Source organism: Pimephales promelas, chromosome 3 (genome assembly GCF_988280905.1).
Source record: "Pimephales promelas chromosome 3, fPimPro1.hap1.1, whole genome shotgun sequence".
Classification (NCBI taxonomy): Eukaryota; Metazoa; Chordata; class Actinopteri; order Cypriniformes; family Leuciscidae; genus Pimephales; species Pimephales promelas.
This window is the reverse complement of record NC_142771.1, coordinates 33,390,391-33,404,025: the sequence shown is the minus strand read 5'-3', so window position 1 is coordinate 33,404,025 and position 13,635 is coordinate 33,390,391.

The following is a 13,635-nucleotide window of genomic DNA, read 5'->3' as shown; positions in this document are numbered from 1 at the left end:
GTGTGCTATTTCAGTTCACGACTTAATTATGTTATGCGTTTGTATTTTATGAATGAGAACATGGTTAAACCTGTGTAAAATGAGGACAATTTTATGTAGTTTTGCAGTGTGAAAACAGGTAAAATGTGTTAAATGTTTTGAGAAATGTGTCTTTGTTGGTTTAGAAAACTGTGCCAACTGAAAAAAATCATAGAAACTGTCAATCTAAAATACTAAATCCAATATTCCAAGTAAATGTATGCATTTTGACAAATTAGTTAATTAATAAGAGACAAAAACAATAACAGAACTCTAGCCAAAGAGATCCACCTGAATGGTAAACTTATTAAATAAATGATATAGTTGTAGTTGTATACACCTACATTTTTTTTTGTTAAGCAGTGGCATAACAGGAATATACTGGAACTGATTCAGATTGATTTCACTCAACAGGCCTATGCATTTAAGAGTTGTACATGTGTTGTGATTAAAGTACATGTTTATGATTAAAAGTGTATGATTAAGAGCATTACTGTTCAATATTGAGATCGATGGTCAAGTGAAAAATGACACACGTGTGTGTGTGTGTTACATTAAAGTGGTCATGAACTGGCTTTTTAAATTTTATTATATTGTTTTCTGAGGTCAACTTATGACGTTCGCTTGGTTTTTGCATTCAAAAACATCAAAATGAATAAGTAATAGGCTATTTTGTACCCTAGTTTTGAGCCTAACTGAAAAACGCTCGGTTTTTATGGGCGTCTCGCACTGAAGACTTGGAAGTAAACGCCCACTGCTGTGAGTGGATAATAGTTTTGAATATTATAATGAGTTTCAACTCACCCGTCGGTGTACTTGGGAGAAATTGTTCTGAAAACGTCCAATGTTGTAAAATGGCAACCGGAATGATTCGCCCAGACATGTTCGACCCAGAGTCCGTGTGTTGCACAATTCCTGTCAGATCCAATGAAGACGGCACAGCACCGTTCTTTACTCTTAATCGGTTTGCAAATCCAGTCTTGTTAACAAAACAATCCTCAGTGAAATGAAGCGAACAGACGGACAATGTTTTACCTCATCAGCTGGAGTGGAACATCCTTAAAAATAAAGTTTATCCATGCAGTCCTGTTGGAAACCAGAGGAAGCTTATGCAGCGACTGACTTGTTCCACAACCAGGCGCTGCACAATATTCTGTATTGATCAGTAGCTCGATCCAGTTTGTCATCACGAGGTAGGTCTATGTTATTTAGCTATGCGTGTAATGCGCGAATCGGTGGGCGGGGCTAAACCAGCCGTGTTGAAGTAGGCGTTGATCTTCTTCTGCGGGGGTGGTGTTTTATCCTCTTCGACGTCATAGTTCCTCACTTTGAAAAACGAGTCGTTTACTGAGCCTGGTGTCAAAAAAAGCTTTTATTGGACTAACAAGGACGTTTTCAGTTCTGAAACTCACAGGATATTCTTATAATATGATGACCTCTTAGATGTCAGAAGCTCAAGGAAAATTTGATTTCTCAGTTCATCACCTCTTTAACTTTAAGAAAAAGATAAAGATTTAAAATTAGGTTCAAATTATTCAATTCTTTGCGATAATAGCGCTTTTGGCATAGCCAATTCCCTGAATTGTTTTACTGAAAACGACACAAAATGTGTTACACATAAAACTATATCTTAGGAAAATCAATTTTGGCAGTCTGATTGTAATAAATTATTGAAAATGCATACTAACTTTGGGAAAAGTAACATGCTTTCATTCTACCAGCTCTGCAAACAACATGTCCATGAGTCAATCTGAGCCTGAGACTACTTGACACCGAGTGCTTTGACAAAGCTGGAGGCCACAGTGGTCTGACCTTCAACGCAGAGATTTGGTAAAAAGAGGTCTTGGCCAGGAGAAAGTGGAGTTCAGTCCAATCATGATTAAGCTTGAGGAGGGTACGGTAAGCATCTAGTTTGAAATGTCAGAGAGGTGCCGTGAACAAATAAATGTCCAAATGAGTGTGAGATGTGACAGAAGAGTAGATGTGATTAGACCCTTCTAGATGTTGAAGAGTCAGACTCTGTGAAGCCCAGTGGTGAGGATCCGCCCGTTGGGCCAGATGACGACACTGGCAGAAAAATGTACAAGTTGGATTCAGCAGTTGAGTCCTCTTGAATGCAAAGAAGTTGGTGGCGAGAAGGAATTAAAAAAAGGAATAACATAAAATCGGCAGACATCTGGAAGTGGGGAAGGTGTAGTGTATTTCGGTTTCTTGAAGACAGGGTAAAACTGTTTTAATAACTTCCAGAGGGAGGTCAATGGGAGCTATAATGACTCCAATCAACAAGCCAAAATGCATCCAGAATATTTGCCCCAATGATTGTGAGTTATTCTCAGACTTTCAAAAGACTGAATAGTGAGATCAGGAAGGGGGAATTCGTGAATTTCCATTACGGCATACGAAGAACAGATCCACGGTCTAGTGGTTAGAGCTCATGTTCTGACACGGTTGAAGGACACTTTACGGTAAGGGTACATGAATTATCTTGAATTCATTATGCATTCATTCATGCATTAATATCTCACACAGTTCAATATTTTTCATTCATGACTTCACCTTAATTAAAACATTAACTAAGATGAGCACATCATCATGAATAATGACTTATTACGCATGATCATGATGTTTTCTTTGTTCTTTGTCTAGGTCAGTGACCTAGTCACCACTTTAGTTGAGGGGCCACACACATGATGAAGTCATTAATAGATAATGCTTAGTTAAAGGACAACTCCGGCGCAAAATGAACCTTTGGTCTAATTACACATTGTTACCTAGTCAACCGTTATCTGAGATTTGTTTTCATGATTGCCGAATGTAAATAGTTGTATCTCTAAAAACAGTTTAGCCTATAACGCCAGTATAATGCTAGTATATAGGGCATAGAGTAATGACAAATAAAAATCGCTTGTTATTACCACTAACAAGGCTCAAAATAGCCCCACAGTAACACGACAGCATAACAAGGGTCCCTACATTCAAACCGAAGCATTGAGAACTTTGTCAGTGTCCATACAGTTTAATAAGCAGACATTTTATACACACAGTAAATTTCGCGAATACAGGAAGAAGCCATCTTGGAAAAATAGTCTCTACCAGTCGATCTACGAACGCCGATCCAAGTGCGCTGGTAAGACGTGAATAAGGTGATAAGGTGAGCGCGAACAGTAGGCTACGTGTACATATTGAAGACAAGTAAACGGTTTGTGTTTGTGTTTCTTCTGGAAACAACGGACCATATGAGATTCTGCACAGTTCAGCGCACTTGGATCGGCGCTCGTAGATCGACCGGTAGAGACTATTTTTCAAAGATGGCTTCTTCCTGTATTCGCGAAGTTGACTGTGTGTATAAAATATCTTCTTATTAAACTGTATGGACACTGACAAAGTTCTCAATGCTTCGGTTTGAATGTAGGGACCCTTGTTATGCTGTCGTCTTGGTGTGGGGCTATTTTGAGCCTTATTAGTGGTAATAACAAGCGATTTTTATTTGTCATTACTCTATGCCCTATATACTAACATTGAACTAGCGTTATAGGCTAAACTGTTTTTAGAGATAAAACTATTTACATTCGGCAATCATGAAAACAAATCTCAGATAACGGTTGACTAGGTAGCAATGTGTAATTAGACCAAAGGTTCATTTTGCGCCGGAGTTGTCCTTTAATGATGACTACTGTATTGGACAGACACCATAATAGAGCAATCACAGCTCATAGCACACACATTCTGTTAATCAAATCAAAGAAGTCATCATTAACTAAGCATTATCTATCAATGACTTCATCATGTGTGTGCCCCCTGAACTAAAGTGGTGACTAGGTCCTTTTTTTTTATTGAACAAAGAAAACATCATGATCATGCGTAATAAATCATAATTCATGATGATGCGCTCATTTTAGTTAATGTTTTATTCAAGGTGTTGTTCATCCATGAAGTCATGAATGAAAAACGTTGAACTTGTGTTAGTTCCTGATGATTCAGATATTAACGCATGAATGAATGCATAATTCATGGATTAATTTATACATGAATTGATGATATTTCATGTACCCTTACCGTAATGTGTTACCATTACCGTTAAGCCAGTCGTAATCTGGAGACTACATAAATGTGGCCGTCCTGGGTCTCAAAACTTCAAGCCTCGGACTGAATCTCGGCTTATGGGCCACAGAGAACTCTGAAGAACTGAATTACGTCCATGAACGACAGTAAAACAAGAAAGCATTTCATAACTGAAAACATTAGCAAGCTATGAAGGATAGTCAATGCTATGTCAGCATCTCCAGCCATTCGGTTCAGTGTATTTTGGCTGCATAAGCATATTGTAAAAATGGGATTCAGTTCAACATTTGAAAAGATGTTATTACACATTCAGCATTTTCTCTGTCTGGCTCTTTGACTGGAGCTTGACTCCAGCTATTTGACACAAGGGGGAGGAGAAAGTGCGCACAGGCTTCATGGATTCTTGTTGTGGTAACAACAGGTTTGAAATGAACAAGATTCATGTTGTAAAAGTAAAACGAATGCATGGATGACAGAAGGCAAATTCAAGTTTGATCTGTTCCTTTCAGCAAAGCTCTTGTTTGGTGCTAGAGTCCATATGATAGCATATGTGTTTTTCTTTTTTGGGATCTTGACAACTGAGGAAGAATATATATATATATATATTATGAAAGACATTATGGAAGAAAAGGACTTCAACAGTCCAGTCAAGTTCCTTTGCTCTTTTCTTGACTATCCTTGTCAATAAAAAAGCAGAAAATAGCCACAAATTACAATGCATCACTTCAGCTTGAGCCAAGATGTCATCAGAGAAAGTGATTCCAGATGAAGTGTTACAGATTGCGGTATCTTTAGGGCTTATTCAACTCAAAGCGGACGCACGAAGAGACATTGTTTTGGCATAGAACAATACAACATTAGTCACAGTGGATTATCACCAGCACCAAAGGCCTTCAGGAGAGATAAATAAAAGCGTAAGAAGATAGATGAAGTTTGACAGGTATCTTTAGCAGTGGTTAGCTCTTGATGCCGACTATAAGAGTTGATAGTCATCCTCTATTGTCTCTTTCTGACAAAGCTTTTGCTTACTCTAGCACAGATGCACATCATAAAGCTGATGTTTAAGCAGCCTTCACTGTGGGAAAGCCATGATATTTTTTAAGCCCTGATTTTCAGAGTCGGGCAATGTCAACTCAAGAATCATGATTATAAAGGTGTAACGTGAGATCACATTAAAGGGATAGTTCACTTTGAAATTAATGTTTGATTTGTTTTAGCTTACCTCAAGGGCATCCAAGATGTAGGTGTCTTTGTTTCCACAGTATTTTCAATTTTGACATTTTTAGGTCATACCGTTCTTGTCAGTCATATAATGGAGGTCTATGGGGTTCACCTCAAAAAGCATGCACAGAGAAGTCCAAATTAAACATGATTTAATGACTCGGAAATGTAATAACCTAAGAAACGAACAATATTTATTTATTTTTTTACCTCTTGTAACCACAGCCGCGTCCAAGTGATCTGAAGGCACAGAAGTAATCTCTCGCGTGGTTGTGAAAAAAAAAAAATTAATGTTGTCTCTTGTCTGTTGATGTATCGAAATCGTCTTCCATTGGAATTTTTTTTATAAGAGGTAAAAACGATATAAATTCTGATCGTTTTCTCACACAAAGCGCTCGTTTCGTGTCTTAGGCCATCAATGTGTACTTACATTTATGAGTCATTAAATCATGTTTAATTTGGACTTCTCTGTGCATGCTTTTTGAGGTGGTGACCATAGACCTCCATTATATGACTGACGAACACGAACGGTTTGACCTAAATATATCAAAATTGACACTACTGTGGAAACAAAGACACCTACATCTTGAATGCCTTTGAGGTAAGCTAAAACATACCAAAAATTGTGAACTAAAGTGAACTATCCCTTTAAAAGTGGAATTTGCTATCAAGAATGACTTTAAATACCATAAATCTTGGCTGTGCATTAGAAACATGCAAAAAATGTAAATCTGTGCTACAGTACATGACTAAAAGAAAAATGCTGTTGCATTCCTCTTTGCCAAAAACTGTTGATCCACCCGTCAATGGGCAGGAATACAAAAAAATGCAGAGGTTCAATCTGTAGTTTTAATCCTTGCATCTCCTTATGTGTTCCAGTCTCAAATCGAGCCGTTCAACCGTGTGACGTCACTTAATCGGACGTGTGTTGTGCTGTGTTGATTGACAGTAGTGTTTCAACACGGATCCACCATGAGCGAGCTGTCAACATAGTCCACTATTATTGATACGCTGGAGCAGAATGGCGTCTAAGCGATTGTGGTGTTCTGTTCTTGGGTGTAATAACGAACACAGCAGTCATTTTGATGTTCCTAAATACGACCCGCTGAAGACACAGTGGCTGAGTTTTGTTTTTCGAAGGGAATATTCCCCTCAATCAACGTTAATGCTTTCATGTGTGCACAAATCATTTCTCACCAGACTGCTTTATGAACAAGGGTCAAGCTAGTTTTGCTTAGCTGCTCCTGAAAAAAGAATCGGTACCAACAATTCATGTCCCTGCTGCACCTCCAGAAGAAGTGAGTGCAAAATTTTATCAACCTTTATATTAATCTTTGTAAATCGCGAAAAAAAAAACATTTTTCATGACCATTAGCTATAACATCATTCTGAAAACCAATTAGTTCAGTTTACTTAATTTTATTATGAAAACTCATTGCCTTAATTTCATTAAGCATAACTTAATTGCATCAAGTTATTCGTACTTAATCTGTTAGGTTTTGGCAACTTAATTCAGTGATCTGAGGACGTGTACTCCCAGAGTGCATTGCGGCGTGAATAAATTAATCGCTTTGTTTTTCTATTTTTTTGGCTTTATTTTACCTTTAAAATCGTTATTGGGGTTAAAATGGTACTCAAACCAGTCAAGTAATGTTTGAAAAGGTTTTTCTGAGTAACGAAGGCATAGCATGCAAACAGTACAGATTACTAAGAAATTTTAAGTAACAAAAAGTGTATGAACCAATAAATGACCCCTAGAAACTTCTTCTAAAAAGTTAACTGAACAAAAAAAGGTTTCTCAGGGTTAATTGATGACACAATCTAATAAAACATTGCTTCGATGACGGAGTTTTGACAGAAAGAACATTTTGGTGGATCTTCTATTAAAAATGTGTGTGTCATCCTGGAAAACTTCTCAGTATATATATCTCATTCGGTTTGCCATTTGTTCTTAATATAGAAATGAATTATTGTTTTTCAGATCCATAGGAGGTACTGTGCAAATTTTGAGGTCTGCTGATAATGCCTGCTTCATTTCCTTTGATTCCACAGAGTTCAGGTTCCCAGCAACGCAGATATTAAATTGATGCCCCTCTAGTTCAAGCAGTTTATAAATAATCATTACAAGTGCCGGGTGATCATTTTTACGGGATGACATTGCTTAGAGACGCGACAGCTCAATTTTTACAGAGACATTCTCTTATAAATCCAGATTCAAAGTCTGTAATTATAAGCAAATTTCTCTGTTGCATAATCTTTATGTAGTCCAATGTCAAATTGGTAGCATTTGCTGCTGCTGTAAAAATGCTGTTTAGGGATGGAGTCTTCCTTTTTTGATGGTTGACCAATAACGCAGATGTTATATGGTCCTCTGATTACGATCCATCGGTATTTATATATGGGATATGGGATAGAAACATTTCTCTGATGTAGAGGAGTTGTTGTTGAAAGTCATTTGGGGGTGTTTCAGATTTAAAAGCAAATTATTATTATTATTATTTTTTTAGAATATTCAAGGGGCTCACTCTACAGAAGTGCATCCAGTTTTGTCGGTTCCAAACATTAAACAGGAATTTTCCAGAACTTGATCAGTGGTTCAGAAACGTGAACTGTTTAACATTTATTGCTAATTATCTCCAAGAATGTGATTAAAAAAAGTAATTATAACATTTCCTTACGTTTGGATGATACCTGAAATCTTAGTAAAGACATTCAACAATTGGGTATATTGGCTGAAAGAAAGAAAAAAACAGCAAAACAATTTTTTGAAACCGATATTATATCCACAATTATGGAAGCTTGTTTCCGCCACTGAATAAAAAAATAAAATAAATAATTGTGACTTTTTATCTCACAATTGCGAGATATAAAGTCAGAATTGAGGAAAAAGTCAGAATAGTGAGATATAAAGTCGCAATTCTGAGAAATAAAGTCTCAATTGTGAGAAAAAAAGACAGAAGTGCAACTTTTTATCTCACAATTCTGACTTTATTTCTCACAATTGCGAGTTTACATCTCACAATTCTGACTTTATAACACATAAATTGTGAGTTTATATCTCGATATTCTGACATCTTTTCTCAGCATTGTGAGATATTAACTCACAATTGCGAGTTATCAGGCCAATTCTTAGGGGCAAAAAAGACTAAACCCACCCAGAATAGTTTAAATCTCACAATTCTGACAACACACAATTGCGACTTTATATCATGCATTTCTGACTTTATAACGCAATTGTGACTTTATATCAATCAATTCTGACTTAATATCACGCAATTCTGACTTTATATCGCAATTCTGACTTTATATCGCAATTGTGAGAAATAGTCAGAATTGTAAGATAAAAAGTCGCAATTACCTTTTTCATTTTTTCATTCTATGGCGGAAACAAGCTTTCATACATAATAGTAGTATCCAAAATTGTAAGAGAAAAAAGGGACATAAAAAACATCCATTGTAACAATATAGTATGTTGCAAGGTAATGCCAGCCAACACAGCATTTGTAATTCAATAAGCTATATATTTATTACTCTGCTGGTAGTTTTGGTACCAGATCCGATCAGCTTTGACTTGTGTGTGTGTATATGTGTGTTTTTCTTTTTAACTATGTACAAAAGAAAACACTTGAGGATGAAATATTTTCCCCAAAAAGGTACTCTCATTCCCAATATGGGTATTTCTTCCTATTATTATTCCTACCATTACTTCTTTCATTCCTTATATCCTTCATATCTCTATTTAATAATACTTATGACCTCCCTACTTTTCTTAAACATTTTTGATAATCTCTATACTAGGTCTGGTCTTAGTGGGAGAATGTAGACTATCCATTTTCCCCATAGACTGTAGCCGAAAATTCATCGTTAACCTCTCCATTGTGTAAATTTCGTACATAATTAGTTAATTTCCGGTGTTTCAGGTTGCAACAATTTTCTGGTTATAGCTTTATTGCAAGCTATCAACAGAATTCTCATTAAATATTTATCAGATTTGTCTTCGGATTTCTCATTAAATATTTATCAGATTTGTCTTCGGATTTAAGATTTTTAAGACGAAAGTATAGACAGAATTAAAAAACTAAATGGGATAAGTTCCATGATTATACTCTCAAAACTCGTATGGACTTCTTGCCAATATTTCTGAACTTTAGAGCATTCCCAGAATATATGGCTAGGATTGGCTTCATTCGAGCCGCACATTCTCCAGCAGATTGCATTTTTGCTTTGATATCTCTTCTGCTCAGGGGGGAGGGAAAAAAATCTAGTGACATTTTTTCCAACCAAATTCTCTCCAGGTTGAGGAATGTGTTTTCCACTGTGATTCAAGAACACTTTCCCTCAATTTCCCTCTTTCCCTTCCTCTATGATTTCCAGATTTCCTTCCATTTCCCATTTATTTTTAATATATTGGACATTTTCTAATTCCCTGTCTTCTAGAATTTTATACAATTTTAGTCATGTCACCCATTTTATAAATAGAATATTGTTTTCCTTGTCATCATATCCCCTTGTAATATTATATATGAAAATCTATGTCTAAAATAAATCTATATCTATGAATATAATATTATCTATAATATTACCGCATTCTCATCCTAGGGTGTCATATAGGTGACGCTTTTGAGATCTACATGAGTCTACATCCGACACACATGGCACCCTTTCGTGTCAATATAACACGCTTCGGTTATGGGTAGGTTTAGGTCTGGGGTAGTGTTAGGGTTAGCATCATTTTCTATTTCTTTCCATCTGGCTTTAAAATCTGGACATAATAAAGGTCGTAATTGGGCTGCACGATAATATTCCTCTAAGCATGGCAAGGCATGAGCCACCTTTTTCTTTCTTTAATTGTAGAGGTAAAATAAAGTAAAATATCGGCCGATATATCGGATTTTAAAACCAAAGATATTTGTATCGGTCTTCAAAACCCTTTATCGGTCGGGCTCTAATTTTACCATATAAGCCTATAAATAAACAGCAGAATATTCCATCGAGCCAAATCTGATTTCATTGAAGAATACAGTGGCTTGTAATTTACATCAAATAGGCGTCTGATATCTTTGGGTATTTGAACCCCTACATTTTTCAAATAGTCCTTTCCCCATTTAAACTTAAATTTTCCCTTCAAATAACTAGATTGTTGGCAATTAAAAGTTAAGACCTTGTTTTTTTTTGTACATCTAATTAATAGCCTAATAAATCTCCAAACAAAACTAATGTTTCCATCAAAACTTCTAAAGATATGTTTGGTTGTCCTATCAAATACGAAAAGTGATCATTTATGTCTATTCCCTTTATATTTGTATTTTGTTTTATGTATTGGCTTAACGGCTCTAAATAAAGCAACAAAAGAGGGGAACATGGAAATCCCTGCCAATATGATCTTTCTAAGATAAACAATCATGAAAGATTTCCGTTAACTTTAATTCTTGCAGTTGGTTAATTGTATAGTGCTTGAAAGGCTTTAATAACAGTGGTATGAAAGCCAAACTTTTCTACCTTAAAGAGATACAGCCATCCAACAAATGCTTTGTCTGCATCTAATCCCAGAAACACAGAATTGCTCTTGTGATACTGTATATGCCATATGATGTGTAATGTACATCTAATGCTATCTTGTGTCTGTCTTTGACAAATAAACCCTGTTTGAGCTAGTGGAATAAGGTTATGTATAGTCTCGATGTGTATTAATCCATGTTTAAAACCGAAATTGGATGATTATTTTTTACGGTCTAATTTATCTTTCGCGTCTTTAAAGGGTTAGTTCACCCAAAAATGAAAATTCTGTCAGTATTTACTCACCCTCATGTTGTTCCAACCCTGTAACCCTTCGTTCATCTTCGCAACACAAATTAAGATATTTAAGATATTAAGATCACTCCTGCACACTAAAGTCATTAAAGACATCGTTAAAATAGTCCAAGTGACTACAGGGGCTCAATCTTAAGTTTATCAAACGACGAGAACACTTTTGTGCGCAAAAAAACAACAAAAATAACGACTTTATTTCAACTAAGTATTAATTTCTCCCTCTGCGCGAGTCAGGTTACTAGTTTAATAGCGTAAGCTTCTGTTATTGTACGTCACACGCATCACACACACATGACCAGCGTCGGCCAATAGTGAGCCTACGTGTGACGTAGCTTTACGCAATCACACTACGTTAACTGACTACAGGCCCATAGAGAAGGAAGTAAATATTTGAAATAAAGTCATTATTTTTGTTGTTTTTTTGCGCACAAAAGTGTTCTCGTCATTTGATAAACTTAAGATTGAGCCCCTGTAGTCACTTGGACTATTTTAACAATGTCTTAAGTTGATTACTTACATCAAGACAAACAAAAAATGTATTACAAGTTTATTGTAATTGTTTGTTAACATGGACAAATGGTGCATAATCTACTTGCATATGTGCTAATTTGCATAATTACATAATAATTGCATAATTTTTAATTTTGTTGACATAACAGTAAAAGACTTAATGTTAAGGTCTGAATGGAACCCATTTAGGCTACCCATGAACATTAATACGGGAAGAAGTGATTTAGAAACCAGCCTTTATTAATGATAATGGCAGAGATGGGGTTTGGGGCTGGGTCAGTGGGACTGTTACTGGGGGATGAGTCTGAAGGAAGAACGAAAGGCATGGGTAAGGAGAATGCTGAAGACAAAAGGTAGGTGAAATAAAAAGTGTCTGGATCAAAAAAAAATCTAATTACGTACACAATGCCCTCAATGCCCAAACCCCATCTCTGCCATAATAATTAATAAAGGCTGGTTTCTAAATCACTTCTTCCCGTATTAATGTTCATGGGCAGCCTAAATGGGTTCCAATCAGACCTTAACATTAAGTCTTTTACTGTTATATGTCAACAAGATTCAAAAAACATTTTCATCTGCTATACCCAATGTTTAGATATGTTTGGGTATTATGCAAATTAGCTAATACGTAATTATATTATGCACTGTTTGTCCATGTTAACAAAAAATTTCGAAAAACTTGTAATACATTTTTTGTTTGTCTTGATGTAAGTAATCAACGCCGTGATTTTCAAGATGATATCTAAAGGTTAAAATTTTTACCCTATTCACGTGAGAAAACTAATGAATATGCGAATGAATGGGATATATTTGGGTCTTTTCCTAAACTTTCCCCTAATGGGATTCTTCGGGGCTTTTTTTTTCCTTACTCAGGACATATTAAGGATCCAAAATCAGTTGAGTTCGCTTCTGTTGCAATTTGTTCAACCTTTTTTCATAAAATGACTGGACTAAGGAGCGAGATTGGACAATGTAGTCCATGTGCACAATTGATTGACCACACAAACTTCATGAAGGTGAACTTAAATAACATTTACTTGTTCAAATGTCACAAAAACGGAGCTGTACAAAAGGAAAGAGTAATTGGGGGATGAAGAGGTCATTTAACATCAGTTCATTTCACACAGCAGCAGCTCTTACCATGTATCGCACATGAAAAATCATTTACAAGACACTGCACTGTGCAACTTCACTCAGATGGAAACAAAATACAGAGCAGCAATTTCGATACCATTACAGACTAGAAGAAATATAAGAACACGAGTTCAAGACTCCAGAGAAATATAATCAAACTCAAGCATGTACACTGCAAATAAACAGTCAGATGTAGTTGAGGCTCACAGTATGGAGAGATTACAGTAAACACTGCCGTTTTTAGGCACATGAGTAACTCCATGCTCCATCGTAAGCCGCAGTACAAGTCAGAGGTAATGTGTCATCACAAATCAAAATGTCAACCAGATTAATAAGTCACACACACATAGACCAAGTACTCAATCATACGTCAATCACATTCCAGTCAGCAGAAGCTTCTTCCCATCTGGGGCACAGCAGTTAAAACCAGACGGGGAAAAAATGGTCACAGTTACAACGGTAAAAGTAAATGTCACGCTAGGGCACAGGTCCGGCCTGCTTCAGAAGGTTGGCTCGTTTTAAAAGAAATTATAGGAAAAAAAAAAACATGGAGCAGTGCCAACTGAAAAGCTAACTGGCTCCCTCTGCTGGTCTGCAGTGGAGAGGCACCTAACGGAGGACACTAGGAGAATGTGTGTAAACACAGAAGCAACAGCAGGCATACTGTGCTTCCAGCAGTACTCGGAGCCTGGAGAGGGGAGAACGGCAGCCCATGGTCCATCTCCAACCAGCTGGGGCTTCATAACGTGACGGCCGAGACGCTAACGCTTTGCAACAGCAAAACTGTGCAGGTTGAACGAGGTCAAAGAGAGGCGTGAAAGCAGGCAGAACAACAAGAATGAGCGTGAACGAGCATTACGGGTGAGGAAAGGACAGATT